The sequence below is a fragment of the Herpailurus yagouaroundi genome, unplaced genomic scaffold (assembly GCF_014898765.1).
Source record: "Herpailurus yagouaroundi ecotype Mexico unplaced genomic scaffold, PumYag 190, whole genome shotgun sequence".
In the NCBI taxonomy this organism is placed as follows: domain Eukaryota; kingdom Metazoa; phylum Chordata; class Mammalia; order Carnivora; family Felidae; genus Herpailurus; species Herpailurus yagouaroundi.
The window spans coordinates 30448256-30464769 of record NW_024412421.1 but is presented as its reverse complement, the minus strand read 5'-3'; the positions used below and the strand labels follow the sequence as shown (position 1 = coordinate 30464769).

The following is a 16514-nucleotide window of genomic DNA, read 5'->3' as shown; positions in this document are numbered from 1 at the left end:
GGAGACACAGAATCTGAAGCAGGTTCCAGGCTCTGAGCTGTCAGCGCAGAGCCCAATGTGGGGCTCGAACTCACGGACTGTGAGATCATGACCTGAGCTGAAGTCGGACGCTCAACCGACTGAGCCACCCACACGCTCCGAAAATAGTCTTTTTGTATAGTACTCTTTCTTCAGTGGAAAATTTATCATTCTTTACTCTGTCTAAATAAAACATTTTAGTTTACGGAGCACTCTCATATATGTATTCTTCACAGGACCTTCCTGATGGCCAGGGGCAGATTCTTAAGCCCATTACACATGGGTGAGAAGACACAAAGTCAGAGAGATCTGGGACTTACGGGGGCACGGGACTGATTTTGGCCAGCATGGTTCCCCAGGAGGTGTGGGATGGCTCTCAGGGTCTGTACGAGTCCCCCTAGGGATTTGAACCCTGATCTCAAATCCTGATGCAAAATTTGATTGGATGCCTTGCCCGGAGGTTGTGGGCCTGAAAGGGCTTCCTTCATCTGATACTAAGGAGCTGTGGCTTCGAAGGACTCATTTGTATGTTGAAGTGAGTATGTGATTTGGGTCCCAGATGCTCTGAGATGGCTCTGTGAGGACACTCACAGTAGGACACAGCACTGTCTTCTGTCCTACAGCGTGGCATGTGGGGTCAGCCCCCTGGCTCGACAGTGGTCCCTGGTGGTGGTAAAGGACTCACAGTCACTCCAGAGTAATCAGTTGGGGACCTTGCTGTTCGGTGATCAAATGGCAGAGTTAAGGGTGTTGCTGTAAGTTAGTTTTATCCTTTGATGTCACCTGTAGTAACTCTGAATGGCCTGAAAGAGGCTCCTGGAGACTTCGGAAGTTGACTGTTTTGGTCCCTGGCAGTATTATATTCATCTCGAGCATCAGTCCTCTCCTCTTTGCCCATACAGAGAGAAGTGCTCTGAAATCCTCCTTTTGCCTCTTAATCACATCTGCCTGTGACTTGTTTTCGAGCTCTTCCCTGTCTGTGGCCTTATTTCTTGTTCTCACGTTCTCACCCAGAGTTTCAGTTCCCCGATCATCCTTCTGAAGTGCTGTGTCGGGGGTTCGCAATGGCTGGGCTGCGGACTTGGAACCCCGAGAAGATGAGCTCTTGACAGTTGCATTCAGTCCTGCTGGATCTGTGAGGTCTGAGGCTGAGTCAGTGTGCGTGTTCATTCCATTTTCCACAGGGCCTGTCACTTCTGGGCCTGCTGTGACTCTGCTCACGATGGAGAAGTGGCAAGGGGGCCTGGATGGTACCTCCTTTCTGAGATAGTTCCAGAGGATGCAGTCTGAGGCTGAGAAAAATCTGTGTGTGTGTGTGTGTGTGTGTGTGTGTTCTCACCTCTATCCATGCATATATAGTTGCTGGTATGATACAAATTCTGGAAGCTTTTGTAAAGCTGGATCCCTTACAGATTCCCATTACCAGTTTGGACCTAAAGTGGTAATAGTTTTATTAGAAAGTGAGGAGACTTGAATCCACGCGGTAATACATTTCTGTAGGAAAGCAGCTCCAAAGGAAACATTTCCCTTAATCCAGGAACCACGAATATCTGGCCTTCCCTGGGTGTGTTCCACAAGAATGAAAACTGTTCCCCACACCTCTGCTGGGTGACAGCTGGCGTGGGAAGACGGGGCGAGGTGAGGGGGCTACGCCTTGAGAAGGCTTTCGCGGGAAACAAGATGTGGTTCTCAAGCTGAGAGCCTCTCCGAAGCGACTCACTTGTTCACAGAGTAAGATGAGTGGTCCGGTGTGAGTGTGTGTGGAAGGGGGACTGAGGCTTCTTTCCTGGGCACTGTGCTTCCTTGGCCACAGTCCCTGCTAACCTCAGACTTAATGCCCGGAAAATAATTAGACTGTCTTTGGAGTTGTCTTTTGTTTCTTTAAGAAGAGCGCGCGGGTGGTAGGCAAGTTCGGAAAGCGTTACGGCTTAGTGGGCTTTGGTGACAGTGACTGGGTCAAGCCCTAGTCTCATCTCCTTGGGCATGTGATTTCATCTCTCATGCCTCAGTTTCCTCTGCCTGCGCAGTGGGAAGAACATTACCTGCCTGTGATAGGCTGAAAAGATACGCATGTCCCAATCCCCGGAACCTGCAAGTTTTAGCTTCAATGGGAAAAGGGACTTTGTGGGTATGATTAAAGTTCAGGATCTTGAGAGGGGAAGATGATCCTGGATAATCCAGGTGGGCTCTTAGTGCTATCACAAGGATCCTCACAGAGGGAGGCAGAAGCAGATCTCACAGACACACAGAGGAGGAGACACATAGAGGACGGAGATGAATACAGAGAGGGATTTAAATATGCTGGCCTTGGAAACTGGAATGATGGGGCCGCAAGCCAAGGAATGGCAGCAGCCAGTGGAAGCTGGGAGAGGCAAGGAAGGGATTCTGCCCCGGACTTGATTTTAGCCAGCGACACCGACTTTGGACTTCGGTTTCCAGAGCTCCGAGAGACTAAATTTCCATTGTTCAAAGAAACTTGTGGTGATTCATTCCAGCGGCCTCATGAAGGAAGTACACACCCTCATGGTGTTATTGAGAGGATTAAATACGATAATGCGTGTAACACATTTTGCAGAGTCTTTGGTGTTAACAGAGCAAGTTCTCAGTAAGTATTATTTTGAAGCTGGTAGGAAGGGTTACATACAACAATGAAAACTGATCGAGGGGGTCAAAAGAGTGGGTCACTGTCCCTTGCAAGCTGAGTTTCTGTTTTTCTCCCAGCCGACAAAGTCCTGCCCCAGTCTCCTCCCCCGAGTTGTGAGGATCAAATGAGTTAATGAACGTGAAAGCGCTGTGCACGTCACCCACGTAAACTGTTAAGCTGTGGTTACAAAGACCGGGACCAAGCTGAAGCAGTGTGGCCGAGGGCTGGGTGGGAGCTTTGTTCCCTTGGCCCTGTGAGGTGAGGTCACCTCTTTCAGCTTTTGTTCCTGCCTCTCTGAGCTCATTTGCTGCTTTGCCCCCTAATCCTGGCCCCCTTCTGCCCCGAGTGGAGCTTCAGATGACAAAACTCCAACAGTCCCAGCCAGCCGTGAGCCTCCCCTGGGGCATATTTCTTCTTCTTTCCATTTTTAAGGGGCGCAAACAAAAATAAAAACAAAACCCAAAACACGCTGATCCTGAAAGTGATTTGCAATGCCCACCATAAAGATGAAGTCAACGGATTCCAAATTAACTTTACTAAGGCTTTGAGATGCTTTCAATGTATTTTTCAGGCCAGAGACCCATGAAACCCAGGAAAGGGTGTCAACTTAGATGGGAACAAGTCAACCTTTGTCAAATGCTTCAAAGTGGTGAATTCATCTGTAAAGATACCCAGCCTCCCAGGAAATGTGCTGTTTTAGCCTGAATAGGCAAAAGACAACACACAGGGTGAAAACAAGCCATTTCTGGCCTTGACTTGCTTTGTCTTTTAATGATTATTTCCAGTAAAATCTTCATACTCCCCTAAGATGGTCAAAGGTGTGTGTCGTGAAGACAGCCTGTTTGCTGAAGGACGTGGCAGATTCCTCCAGTTCATTGACTCCAGTCTTGTCACCCACTGGAAAATGAAGGACCCGTTCACATGCCTTCATTCATTTAGCAAAAATGTTTTGAAAACCTACTGCGTTCCAGGCATGGTGCTAGGCACTGGAGAAACAGGGCTGAACACAGTGCACGTGGGTTATCTGGAGTTTGGTTGTGAGTGGGAATGACAACATTAACCACACGGTGACACAACACTGACAAGTTGCACCTGTGCTACAAAGGGCACCGAGTACTAAGAGCGTTTCTGATGGAGATTTCTCTGGACATGCAGGCATCAGCTGAACCACAGGAAGGGGAACACATTAGATTCAGAGACAATAGTGTGTGCAGAGGCCCAAAAGTGGGAAACAATATGGCATGTAGGACGAAGCCAGTGTGATAGAAGCAAGGAAAGAGAAGAGTTTGGGGTGAGGCTGAAGGCGTAATGGGGGCCAAAATGGAGGTCTCGTTGGCCATTACAGGGTTACACCGTATTTGGGGAACATTACCTCCCCACTCACCCTCTCCTGGTGGTGCACTGGTATGGACCTTCGCCGGCGGGCTCCCCAGGCCCGTTCAGTTCCCGTGCCAGCCTTGCCAAGGTAGGACCATTAGAAAGTTGAGCCACCCCGTAGCTCGTCGTGGAAGCCAGCTCAATACCAGCCTGGAACACAGAGTCTGGAGAGTGTGCTCTCAAGCCCGTTCTAGGTCTCCATTTGGCCCAGCTCATGCATAAGGGCTTGCCTCCGCTTCCCTGTAGGTGTAGGTCTCTATTCTGTACTCAGCAAGGCTCGCTCTGGCCTCGAACTCCCCTCTGCGTCTAGTTTGTTCACTTACTCGACACGTAGCCTGTGCCAGGTACAGGGCTAGGCCCCGGGGATGCCGGGCCAGAGTGCTTCTTGCTCTAGAGAAGCTTCAGGTCCAGCGTGTGGGGGCAGGCAATAGCTTGGAGCCCCTGCAAGCAGCAGTCACCTTCCCTTTTGCCCTTTGCACAGACCTCCTGCTGTCCCTCTCCGCGGCCTGCCACCACCTGCCTTCACTAATCACGGGAGCTTGTAGTGGACTGCTGTAGTCCTCCCCGTCACGGGCCACGGTTCCTTCCCACTCTGGTCCCAGCGCCACCCCCTGGCATCTTGGCCGCCTGGCCGCAGCTTCAGGCCCGACTGGAGACACCAAAAGTATCTTGCGGGGATCTGCGACCCTGCGCTGTGACTCCACGTGCCCAGAAAGGCCGTCTTCCTTGTTATTGCCCTGCGGGCACGGGTCCTCTGAACGCAGCGTAAGTGCCTTCGAACGGCGGCATATTCCCGCTTGCCAGCAGTTAATGAACTGTTACTGGGGATGGTTAATGCCCTGTGAAATCAGTCATTAATTGTAGAAACAACTGATTTCAGAGAGATTGTGGCAATTATGAACCGTTTAAGATGGCAGAGGCATAAGAAAACAAACTGCCATGTTGCCCGTTCGTCATGAGGGAAAGAGTCTGCAACCTGACTTTGAAGTTGCCTCACAGGGAGTGGTCATGGGCCACCGAGCGTCCTGCCACCACACTCTTAAAGCCCTGGCTACAAAAACAAGAAAGTTAGCAACCGCGTTCCTTTGGGAGAGAAAGTACACCTGCAAAAGGCCGGCTGAAGGAGGCAGCATTGGATAATGGATAAAGCCGCTCTTGGGCAGTGGCCTTTCCTGGGCTGGTGGCTTCCAAACTGCAGTCCCAGGCACTGTCGAGGGTCAGTGAAGGCTCTCCCTGCGGTCTCTGGGCTGGCTCCTAAAAGCGATGACGGTGAGACTTCTTCATCTGTTTTGTTTCTGGGGAGAACTGAAGAGAAGCTGGCCCCATCGCTGGTGGCGCCTTCACAGCGTGACCATTCGTTCGTTCTTTTTATAATGCAAGTTTTCTCCCAGCACTCAGAGACCAGTCACAGGAATGGGACTGAGAACAGTCTTTCTCTGAATTGTCCCTCACAATACTGGGTAAGATTTCCAGCTTTCCACCTTCCAGTCTCCCAGTTACTTCTGGAGCCGCTCTGGAGAACAGCTTGTGTAAACTCGTGAAGAAGTCTCTAGAGACCTCTGTGCTTCAGCTCCTGGCAGACGGACCATGGGGGTCCTCCGCTTAGTTGCGGGCCCTGCGTTCGCAGGCACTGGGTCCTCTCCCCTGTGATGTCCACAGACGGTGGTGAGCGTCAAAGGTTTTGCAGCAGCAGAATAGCAGGTCCATTATTCTGTTTTTGAGAGGTCAGCCAGGTCATGGCTGGGGAAGGATGCTAGCACATCTTCCCAGCAAGGTGATTTATAACATTGAAATGGTGGCATTACCCTAAATGATGAACACAGGATTAGCAAAATGCATTTTGGTACGTCAGTCAGCAGGTGGGATCTTCTGCAGCATTTAATTTGATTGTGAAAATCTGTGCTTATTGACATGGGAAAAAATGCCCATGGTATATTATTGAGTGAAAAAAAGCTGGCAGTCAAGTATGCACGATCCCATCTTATGGAAAATGTGCTCACGTGTGCATATGGGCACGTGAGAGTGAGTGCGTCTTCGTTGATAGGCCCCAACACGCTAACCTTGGTTATTCTGGGAGATTGAAGGTGACTTTTAAATTCTTCCTTATACTTTTGGAGAGGGTCTGAATTGATTGTAATGAGCATGTCTTTGTTTCACAATAAGAAAAAAAATTACATTTAACTGAAACCTGCTCTATTGTATTTATTGTAATAAATTATATCTTATCAGGGTTCCTAAAGCTTCGTTACTTGCCCTCATTGGCCAAATTAAGGTAGACTACCATTAGGAAAATTAAAAATACTAAATTTGGAAGATAAAATCTCCAAAGAGTTTTAAAGATCGAGTTGTAAAAGTTGAAAAATAAATGGCTTGCATATTTTATGGATTATATTATAAACTGAAACCAAATATCACTGGCAGCATTGGAGAAGGTAAGACTGGGAGGGGGCAGTGCTGGCTTGAAACAGAGGTGCGGGCCCACAGCCGGGTTAGCAATAGCCCACTGAAAATAGTGCTTTGGCAGTGATGACGGGTGAATGGTGTGGTACAAGGCTGTGTTGTGACCACGGAAGTGATTAGTGGCCAAAGAAGTCAGAATTTGTGACATGACAAATTTTCACTCGGTCTCAAATTTACATTTTTCTTGACTCTGTGCATGACTCCAGATGCAGCCATTCCTCTTCCTGGTAATCTGGTCTCTAAATGCTGGTGGTGTTCCATCTGGCTCCCTGGCTGAGAACAGGCCACCCCAGATACCCAAGGATGTGATTGTCATTCCCATGACTCCGTAAATGAGGTGTTAAACACCAGTGCACGCAGACCTTATATTAAAAGCCCGCAGCACAGTTGGAATTTCAGCCAGGGGTATCTTCAGAGTCCAAAGCAAGAAGATATCTCTTTAATGAAATTTGATGCAAAACGTGAAATCTGAAATCAATATTGTGAATCCGGGTGTTATCTAAGTTATGAAGCACCTGGAAGGAGGGAACAGGAATTTTTGTAAACAAGTTGAATAAATGAAGTATTTTTTAAAAGTTATTTTAGGGGGCGCCTGGGTGGCGCAGTCGGTTAAGCGTCCGACTTCAGCCAGGTCACGATCTTGTGGTCCGTGAGTTCGAGCCCCGCGTCAGGCTCTGGGCTGATGGCTCAGAGCCTGGAGCCTGTTTCTGATTCTGTGTCTCCCTCTCTCTCTGCCCCTCCCCCGTTCATGCTCTGTCTCTCTCTGTCCCAAAAATAAATAAATGTTGAAAAAAAAATTTAAAAGTTATTTTAGGTCTGAATGGAAACAATAGCGTAGCATCTTTGTAAAAAAATAAAATAAGATAATAAAATAAAATAAAAATAAATCTTTGTAATCATGGTCAGAATTCTGAAACAAATTCCACAGCATAATAAACATTGACATCATTCTATTAATGGTTGAACAAATCGATATTTAATACACAAACCCTATTTTTTTCTAAAAACAAGTCCTGTGTTTTGTCAGAAGTTCTCTAGCTTTGGGAAGATAGTTTATAAATAGAAAAATAAAGTGAAATCAGTACAAGACTCATTCTGATTGAAGTGGGGGCTCCACTAGTGAGAATGTTGCAAGACCCAGGTCAAAAGTGAAAACCACAGAACTCTCCGTGTCATCCCTTTGCAGAGCATCTTCTTGACCAGTGATGAAGACAGTCTGTTCTCTACTAGCTGCAGGAATGCAGCTTTCAAATAAATCTGTTCATTGTTCTGTGCGTCTGTATTTTGTCTCTCCAGCAAGCTGTTGGACTGTCCAGGGCCAGCACCATTTGCTCTGTTTCTGTTCTATTTCCCGCTATTTTGGTTGTCAGGATTGCTGGGGATATGGCAGGTGCTTCGGCATTATTTATTCAGCGGGCAAGAGTCAGATTCAGAGAAGAATGCATTTTATCCCACTTGCCAACTCTAGTTAATTGATAATAGCTTTCTTAACCAAGTTAAGAAAGACTGAGGACGTCTGGCCTCCGCAGGAAGAATACTGTGGCTGGTGGGCCCTGTCCACCAAGGGCACAAGAGTGCTGGTACTTCTGCTGCGTTCAGTGCCTGTCCCTGAATCCACCAACCCCAGAGTCTCGACGCTTCTGGACTCTCATGTCACAGAGAATCCTTACATCTCCTTACGTAAGCTGCCGTTAATTGATTTTTCGTACATGCAGCTGAGAGCATCCTATCTTACACAGTCTCCTGTTCACCAACCCCAGTACTTCAACAGAAGCTTGTTTTTAACTCATAAATTATTATTTTTTTCCACTTAGGAATGTGTTTCAGTGAAGCACCACGTAAGGTACAGGGCTGGAAAAGTTCTCGAATATTGATTCTCCTCCTTCCTAGTTGAGTAACTTCGGTGTGAGTGTTCCTAAAGCTCTCCCGTCTTCTGTCTTCTAACTTCGAAAAAGAGGACATTGTATATCTCACAGATGCTGTGAAAATGATCCAGGTAAGATCCACAAGCTCGTGCAGACAGCAGGCACACATGTAACGCACAGCAGGTGCACCGCCCGGGGAGGTCAGCCTGCTCTGACCTCCCCAGGGAAGTGGAACATCAGCCACTCTGTAAAAACATGCATGTCACTTGGTCACCGGAGCTCAGTCAGCATCTCTTCACACGGGGCTCTAGGAGGTCTGGAGCGAGGGGGTGGACAGGCTTTGCCTTTGGACTGGTGGATTTTTTTCATGAAACCGTCAGGTGATTCTGGCATCACATCCCTCTAGCTCTGGTGCAGCCAAAAGGCAATCTAAGCAGGAGAAGAAAGTCAGTGCTAACTAATATGTAATTTGCAAACCTTCTGAGAGTAGATATATTTTATACTTTGGAAGATTTGGGTCTTATTTTATTACTGGGGCTCCTGATAAATTAAAGAGAGATGAGTTGTTACAGGGCCAAAAGAAACCCTTACATTTAAATTAAAATTTAAGTCTTTTCTGTGTTTGCTGTCAGACCCACAGGGCTTTGTCGGAGGAACTTGAGCTATGTGACACTGTTTTATGTATATATTTTCCTAGTCAGAAAGGTCCTATTGACTTTTTCTGTGAATCTGTTAGTTTGTCACTAGAAGGTTACTCTCTAATATAAAGGAAACAACTGATGCTGTAGGGAGAATGACTTAACATTTAAGAATTGATTCAGCAATGGATAGAATTTCATAACAATGAAGAATGGGCTTCAAAGTCCAGACAGAGTTGCTTGTTAATCCTACCACTGAACAATGACCTTGAGCAAAGCAGATTGTTAACCTCTTGTAGCCTCTGCTTCCACATCTGTAAAATGAAGATGACGCTTGTGTTATTTAACCATTGCTGTATAAACACCTCCCAAAATTCATGCGCTTAAAAGAATCTTTTTTTTTTTTTTTTTTTTTAAATTTCTTCAGCATCTGTGTTTCAGATGAAGTCATCTGCACTTAGTTGGGTGACTCTGGTCAACTTGGCTGGTCATAGCCACATGACGGTGGGTTGGCTGGGAGTCAGTGGGAGTGGCTCTACTCCACGTGTCCCTCGTCCTCCTTGGAGCCACAGGCTAGTCGAAGCCTGCTCTCGCATGGCGATGGCAGAGGGACAAGCCGGCGAACCCAGCCATTCAACCCCCCGGCAAGACTTTTGTCACTCCTGCTAACATGCCAGTGGGTGAAGCAAGTTATATGGCCAAGCCAAAGTCAAGAGCTAGGGACTTCTGTCCCTGCTCCTCTTCCCTATTTTCTTCCTCCCCCCTGCCTCCTCCCCCCTCCATCTACCTCCTCCCCTTCTTCTGTGTCTCCTTCCTCTTCTCTCTGTGAGCAGTTTGAGGGGGAAAAAAACCCATGTTTTATTAACCTCTCTCCACTTGACACCCTGTGGGTACCTGATGCATGTTGACTGAAGAAACACTGTAAGGGAGTTTGCACTGAGCTCGTGAAAACACATGTGCTCCTGCACGGACACACACACACACACACGCACACACACACACACACACGCACACACACACACGGTGGGAAGATGTTGGACACGTTCTGCTTCTGAGTAAAAAAAATGACCTCAGCCTTGTCAAATGCTTCAGGAGAGAAAAAACATTTTCTCTCTATGCCATCATTTGCTCAAAGGCAGATCCAGAGTGTTAGTTCAAATGTTTCTTCTCCCCCGATTATCTTGTACAAAGCTCTCCATTTGGGACTACTTGCAGGCTTCCTTGTCATTCTCCAGCTCTGGTTTATATAAAAATGGATCATTTGTTGAGGCAAACTTCAAAGCCAGAGAGTGCCCTAAGTCATAAATGGTTCCGTCGTTTAATTCAGGCATAATCCTATTAGAGACACAGCTCTCAGGGCTGGGGAATCCTTTTAGGCCTCTTTGATCAAGGGAGCACATTTGAGTTCAGCGGCTTCAGCTGCCCAAGCCCTAAAAATAACAGGGAACCCATTTAATATCTGGAAATGTCAATTTCTCTCATTTCTGGTGAAAGAAGTATATTCTCAAGTGGACCAGTAACCGTGTCTGAATTCAAGGGAAAGAGTTGTGCTGTGTTGCCCAAATGTGGGGCACCCTTGCCGGTATGCCAAAGAACTTAGGTGACATTAAATTGTGTCTGGAGGCATTTGCTACCCTGCTGGCTCATTAGCCATCTTCAAACCATGTTTCTGATTGCAGGAGATGAAAGTTTCAGTTTGGTCTTTGTTTTTTGCTTCTCAAACTCTCGTTAACTTTTTCATCTCACAGGGAACATTAGAAAAGATGCTCAACGTCGCTCCTCATCAGGGAAATACAAATCAAAAGCACACTGAGATACCACCTCACGCCAGTCAGAGTGGCTAAAATGACAAATCGGGAGACTATAGATGCTGGCGAGGATGTGGAGAAACGGGAACCCTCTTGCACTGTTGGAGGGAATGCAAACTGGTGCAGCTGCTCTGGAAAGCAGTGTGGAGGGTCCTCAAAAAATTAAAAATAGATCTACCCTATGACCTAGCAATAGCACTGCTAGGAATTTACCCAAGGGATACAGGAGTGCTGATGCACAGGGGCATGTGTACCCCAATGTTTAGAGCAGCACTTTCAACAATAGCCAAATTATGAAAAGAGCCTAAATGTCCATCAACCGATGAATGGATAAAGAAATCGTGGTTTATATATACAGTGGAATACTACTTGGCAATGAGAAAGAATGAAATCTGACCATTTGTAGCAACATGGATGGAACTGGAGGGTATTATGCTAAGTGAAATGAGTCAGGCAGAGAAAGACAGATACCATGTGTTTTCACTCATATGTGGATCTTGAGAAAGTTAACAGAAGACCATGGGGGAGGGGAAGGGGAAAAAAAGAGTTACAGAGAGGGAGGGAGGCAAACCATAAGAGACTCTTAAATACTGAGAACAAACTGACGGTAGATGGGGGGTGGGGGAGAGGGGAAAGCGGGTGATGGGTATGGAGGAGGGCACTCGTCGGGATGAGCACCGGGTGTTGTATGGGAACCAATTTAACAATAAATTATATTTAAAAAAATAATAAAGAAGATAAAGGGCATGTTGAACACAGGAGCCCACCTGGAAGAGATTCCAATAGCCAAAGTTGGAATAATTTGAGCAACAAACTAAAGATAATATAGAATTATAACTGGCCCCCCCCCCCCCCCAAAAAAAAAGACTGGGTTCTTTGCACTGTGCTAGCCTCTGCCTCCCTGCCGGCCTGCAGTCTCTGCTCAGCCCCGCCTTTCTCTCCTGCCCTCCTTCACACTGCTCCAGCCACCTTGTGTTAACATTCCAGACCTGTTCCCACCTCACAAACTTAGCACACTTTGTTTCTTCTGTTTTGGAAGGTTTTACCCCCAGAAATCCACGTGACTCAGTCCCTCACCTCTTTTAAAAAAAAAAAAATTAATGTTTATTTCTGAGAGAGAGAGAGAGAGAGAGAGAGAGAGAGAGAGAGAACCAGTGACAGCGTGAGTGGGGAAGGAACAGAGAGAGGGAGACAGAAGCAGGCTCCATGGTCTGAGCTGTCAGCACAGAGCCTGATGTGGGGCTCGAACCCATGAACTGTGAGATTATGACCTGAGCTGAAGTCGGACGCTTAACTGACTGAGGCACATAGGTGTCCCAATCCCTCACCCCCTTTTGATCTTTGATCAAATGCTGCCGTTTCCATGAGTCTAGCTCTGTCCACCCTGTTCCAAGCATCCCCCCATCTCTGGCATCTTCTCTCTTCCGGCTCTGTTTTGTTTTATTTTCATAGCACTTTGCACTACTCATCACAGTATAAAGTCACTTACGTGTTTACTGTGCATCTCCTCCATGAGCAGATAAGCTTCTTAAGTGCAGGGATTTTTGTCAGTTTGGTTCTGTGCCATATTCCCAGGATTTAGGACGTGCCTGGCTCATAGAAGATGCTCATTAAAGCTTTGTCGAACGGATGAGTGACAGAACTGTTTTTTGGCTTTGGTGGATGATAGTGTTTGGCTGGAGTTTGGTGACGCTGCTCTGTTTCCGTTGGAATGATTTTTACCTGGCCTTTCTATTTAAGGCAAATGACACTAACATCTGGGCCCACAGTTCCTGGACCGGAATTCCTTTTAACCTTCCGCATTCTGATTCCTCAATTATCTGCCAGGCCTCTAGAGTTCATGGCAATATTTATCACACTCTTGGGATCTTTCCTAGTCCAGTTGAAATATGGGTCTCATTGGGTTTGGAAAGGTACATTTTGAGGCCCTATTTCAATTTATGGTTTTCATTTGTTTTTCTGAGTTTTTCACGAACAGTCCGCATTTTTCATGATCGGGGAAATGAAATTTGTGGACAGGAGGGCTGCGTGCTCTTCTTACGTCAGCTTGGTTCAAATGTAACGGAAGAATTCACCCATCAAGTTTAAAATGGAACTCTACCCTGAGCGCCATCTCGGAAGGATGAGAGTCCTTGGAAGTGCTCGGAAGGTAGAGTCCAAGAGTGAGTGGGCTTGCCTCAGATCGAGCACGTAAGGCCTTTCCAGACACTCAGAGAAATTATTGTGAAGAAGCACCAGCCTCGGAGAAATTTAAAAAAAAAAAAATGGTGAAAAAGCATCAAGGAGGCAAAAAGAGTCGGGCCTGAGCTTGACAGTGGTTGGGAGGCAGAAGTCTGTGACTCTGAGTAAACAAATTCAGATGTACCTGAGCTGTCCTCACCCAGCGGATGCAGTGACCCAGATCACTCGTGAGGCAGCAGGTGTATTGAGCTGCTCTTACGTGCCAGGCACCATGCTGCGTGCCTGCCACCCAGTGATGAAGGAGCAGAGAATGGAGTTCATGTCCGGTAGGCAAGAAAACAAGCCAACGCTCTAAGTAATTATCCATTTCCAAAGTGGGGGAATATCTCTGAAGGAAGAGGGAAGAGAAGCGGTCCGAAACTAGCAACACGGGTCAGAGACTCTCGGGCTCTGCCTCGGACTGGAGGGAGAGCATCTAGCGTGCAGTGGGGATGTAGGGCTCTGACTGAGATTAGGATTCAAGCTGAAGGTCTGGCCAGGCCATGTGGTGGGGTCCCCAACCTCTGCCCACTTCTCTCTTCACCCATGAGCTCCTTCCTGTCCTTTTCTTACTCATCTTCTACCCCTAGGCCGGTGCCCACCAAGCCTGGCTGAAGATTGGAACCTGCTAGGGGGACTGCAAATGGGTAACCCTGGGGCCCTTTGCAAACTTAGGGACTCTGAGTCTCCAGGGATGGGTCCAGGGAATATGCATTTTGAAAACTACCCCTCACATTGTTCAGTTGGCTCATGCTTGGGGGCTCTGTTTCGGGAGAGCTTCTGAGAGTTCCCCAGTTCTCCCACCGAATGATGCTCTGGGACGTTGGGCTTCTGCGCCCGCATCTGCGTTCCCTCCGTCACTACTTGCCATCTCTGACCTGTAGCCCAACCACACGGGACTGTAGCAGTTGACTCTCGCCTGCCCGTCTCCTTTGCCTGTTTGGAAGGCCCTTGAGTGCAGGGTGGGGATTTCCATGTGTGCCTCACCAGCATGCCTTGTGAGAAAGTAAATGAATTATAACAGGCAGCACTTACATGGCACTTACTATGCGTCTGACAGTGTCCTGATACTTACACAACGTGTCAAGTCCTCCCAGATTCCCCAGGAGGTAGATACTGTTGTCATCCCTACTTAATGGGAGAGAAAACTAAGACACACAGGTATTAAACAACGCAAACACGTAGCTAGAAGTGGTAGAACCAGGCATCCTGATCCCAGTAATCCAGATCCTCGAGCGTTGTGCACTTAGTGAATGAACGAATAAATGAATGAATGAATGATTTTTGTGTCACCCCATCCCATTTTATCCTTGAATAATTAGTACACACTGTGTTGGGGAAGCCCTTAGAATGGTAAGGAGCTTTGATCTCTGTTAACTCAAACCCTGTTTTGACTCATCCCCAGCTTTTGAAGATTTCATTACAAATACCTTGAGACAGGCAGTGGACAGAAAGTCCCCAAAGGGAGGGATTTCCTAGTAAATAGCCCTTGTCTTTCTCCTTCCCCCACCCCCTAGCATCACTGTTCCCTTAATGCACATTGTTAAGCTGTTGATACTAAGGCACTGTTGGATATCCACTATTCATGTCCATGGGTGGTTCTTGCACAGGGCTGGGGCAAGATATGGGGAGCTGATCGTAGTTTACAAACCGATGCATAGAGGGAGTCTCTGGGTTGTGTCCAGCGTCCTAAAGTGCCAGAACTCTTTTCTCTTGCAGCGTGTGCTGGGTAAGTCAGGTGTGGTTATTTACTCAGACCTGCTACAAGCCAGGCACTGCACAGGTAACACCACTTAGCTCATAGTGGCTCCTTCCCCAGATGGTTGGATGGCTTGACCCAGCAGACATTGCCAATCTGCTGATTCACTGGTTCCCAATCTTGGGTCATATCAAGATCACTCCGAGAACCTGGCAAAAACACAAAGTCCTCGGTCTTATTTCAAGGATCCTGGGCTCTTGTCTTTAGTAACTTTCCTTGTGATCCTGATACATAGTTACTTTTGAGATCCTCTGTAGTAAGACAACGAGCCCTGCACTTAAGGAAATATCAGAATTAACTAGGGGAGCTTTTAATGCCAAGCAAACTGGTGCCCAGGTGACTCTGATTCAGAATCATGCCTCGGGCTTCATTCTCACCTGCTGCACGCCGCCGGCAGTCATGGGAAGACAGTAGGTTGGTCGCTCCTCCCGAGTCCCAAATACTCCAACTTACTCTTCCCTCCCAGGCTCTGCAGTCTCCTGTGGGAAGATCTGCACGGACCCAGCATCCTTGCTACAGAACCCTGGGACTGCAGGCTTTTGTCAGGTAAGGAGATCTTTGCCTTTTATTTTGAATACAGTATTTTTGGTCTAGGTCGCTTTTGGGTTGGCTCTGTTTTTTGAAAGCCAGATCAATGTGGTTTCCTAAAGGCTGAGGCTGGGTGTCTGTTCTACGCGGCTTAAGGTAGGCCCTGTCTCTAACGAAGCCTATTTCTGTGCCACGTTTTCCTAAGCCCGTTCCCACCCAGCCGGTCTTCCGTTCTCCCCAAGTGCAGCAAGATTGGAGGGGTGGTTTTGTTACAAGAGAGGAGACTGAAACACAAGGGAGAGGCCGGGGCGATAGCCGAGGACTTCTGGCTCTAAGCCGGTGCTTGCAGAGGCCGTGATGCGCCAGCCCCTGCGCACCGGCTCTCTTGACAGAGGAGGGTCCTTGACATTGCGGCCCGAGGTGGGGGTTGGGGAAATCTCCGAAACTGCACCAACCGCGGCTTCTACCACAAGCCATAGCGACACTAGCTAGACTTAGGGCCCTGGTGATAAATTGGCATTAATGAAATCTTAATCTAGCCATGAAGAGCAAAACAAAAATCCATAATGAGCCTTGATGGACCATTAGGTGTTAATAAGAATACTACAAATGCCTGACAGAGTGCGTTACGGAGCTCAGCGAGCCTCGCCCAGTCCCTCCCAACCTGTAATGTCTCGATATCTTCACTGTGTACATAGACGCTGGATTGGGGATGATAGGGACTAAGATTGTGGGGGAGGGACCGTGCAAGTTCATGGTGGCAAACCTTCACTCACCGCCGGAAGAGACGGGTTTGGGCGAGACTCTGAAACTCTGACCTTCTCTTTCCAATCTGTAAAATGGGAACAAGACATTTTCTTTAGTGTTTTACTTGAGAAGATGGAAAAAGGCCATACGGTCTTGTCTTGTCTTGCTTTCCCCTCATTTCTAGGTGAATTGGTCCCCTTTTCACATGTGGCTTTTGTAGTTGTCTCGGCCTGTCTGCCTGCCGAGTTTCTTCTTTCAAGGTGTCAAACTGTACATTATGGACGTTCAGCTTTTTTTCAGCTATGTCGCAAATATTGTCTCCCTATCTCTTTTTTAAAATAACTGTACTGAAGTATGACTCACACACCGTAAAATGCAACCGTCATAAGTCTCCCGTTCAAGAATTTTAAGTGAATTTACAGAGTTGTGCAGCCTCACCACAATACACTT

At 47.4% G+C, this 16514-nt stretch overlaps 1 long non-coding RNA gene across 2 annotated transcripts in view; it reads left to right on the top strand.

The window, feature by feature from the left end:
• LOC121009831 (uncharacterized) overlaps window positions 1-15330 on the top strand; it is a 147205-nt gene extending 131875 nt beyond the window's left edge. For both annotated transcript variants that reach the window (XR_005780851.1, XR_005780848.1), the window contains one exon: window positions 15256-15330. This is a non-coding gene — a long non-coding RNA (uncharacterized LOC121009831). The remainder of the gene's footprint in view (window positions 1-15255) is intronic.
• Window positions 15331-16514: the final 1184 nt, after the last annotated feature.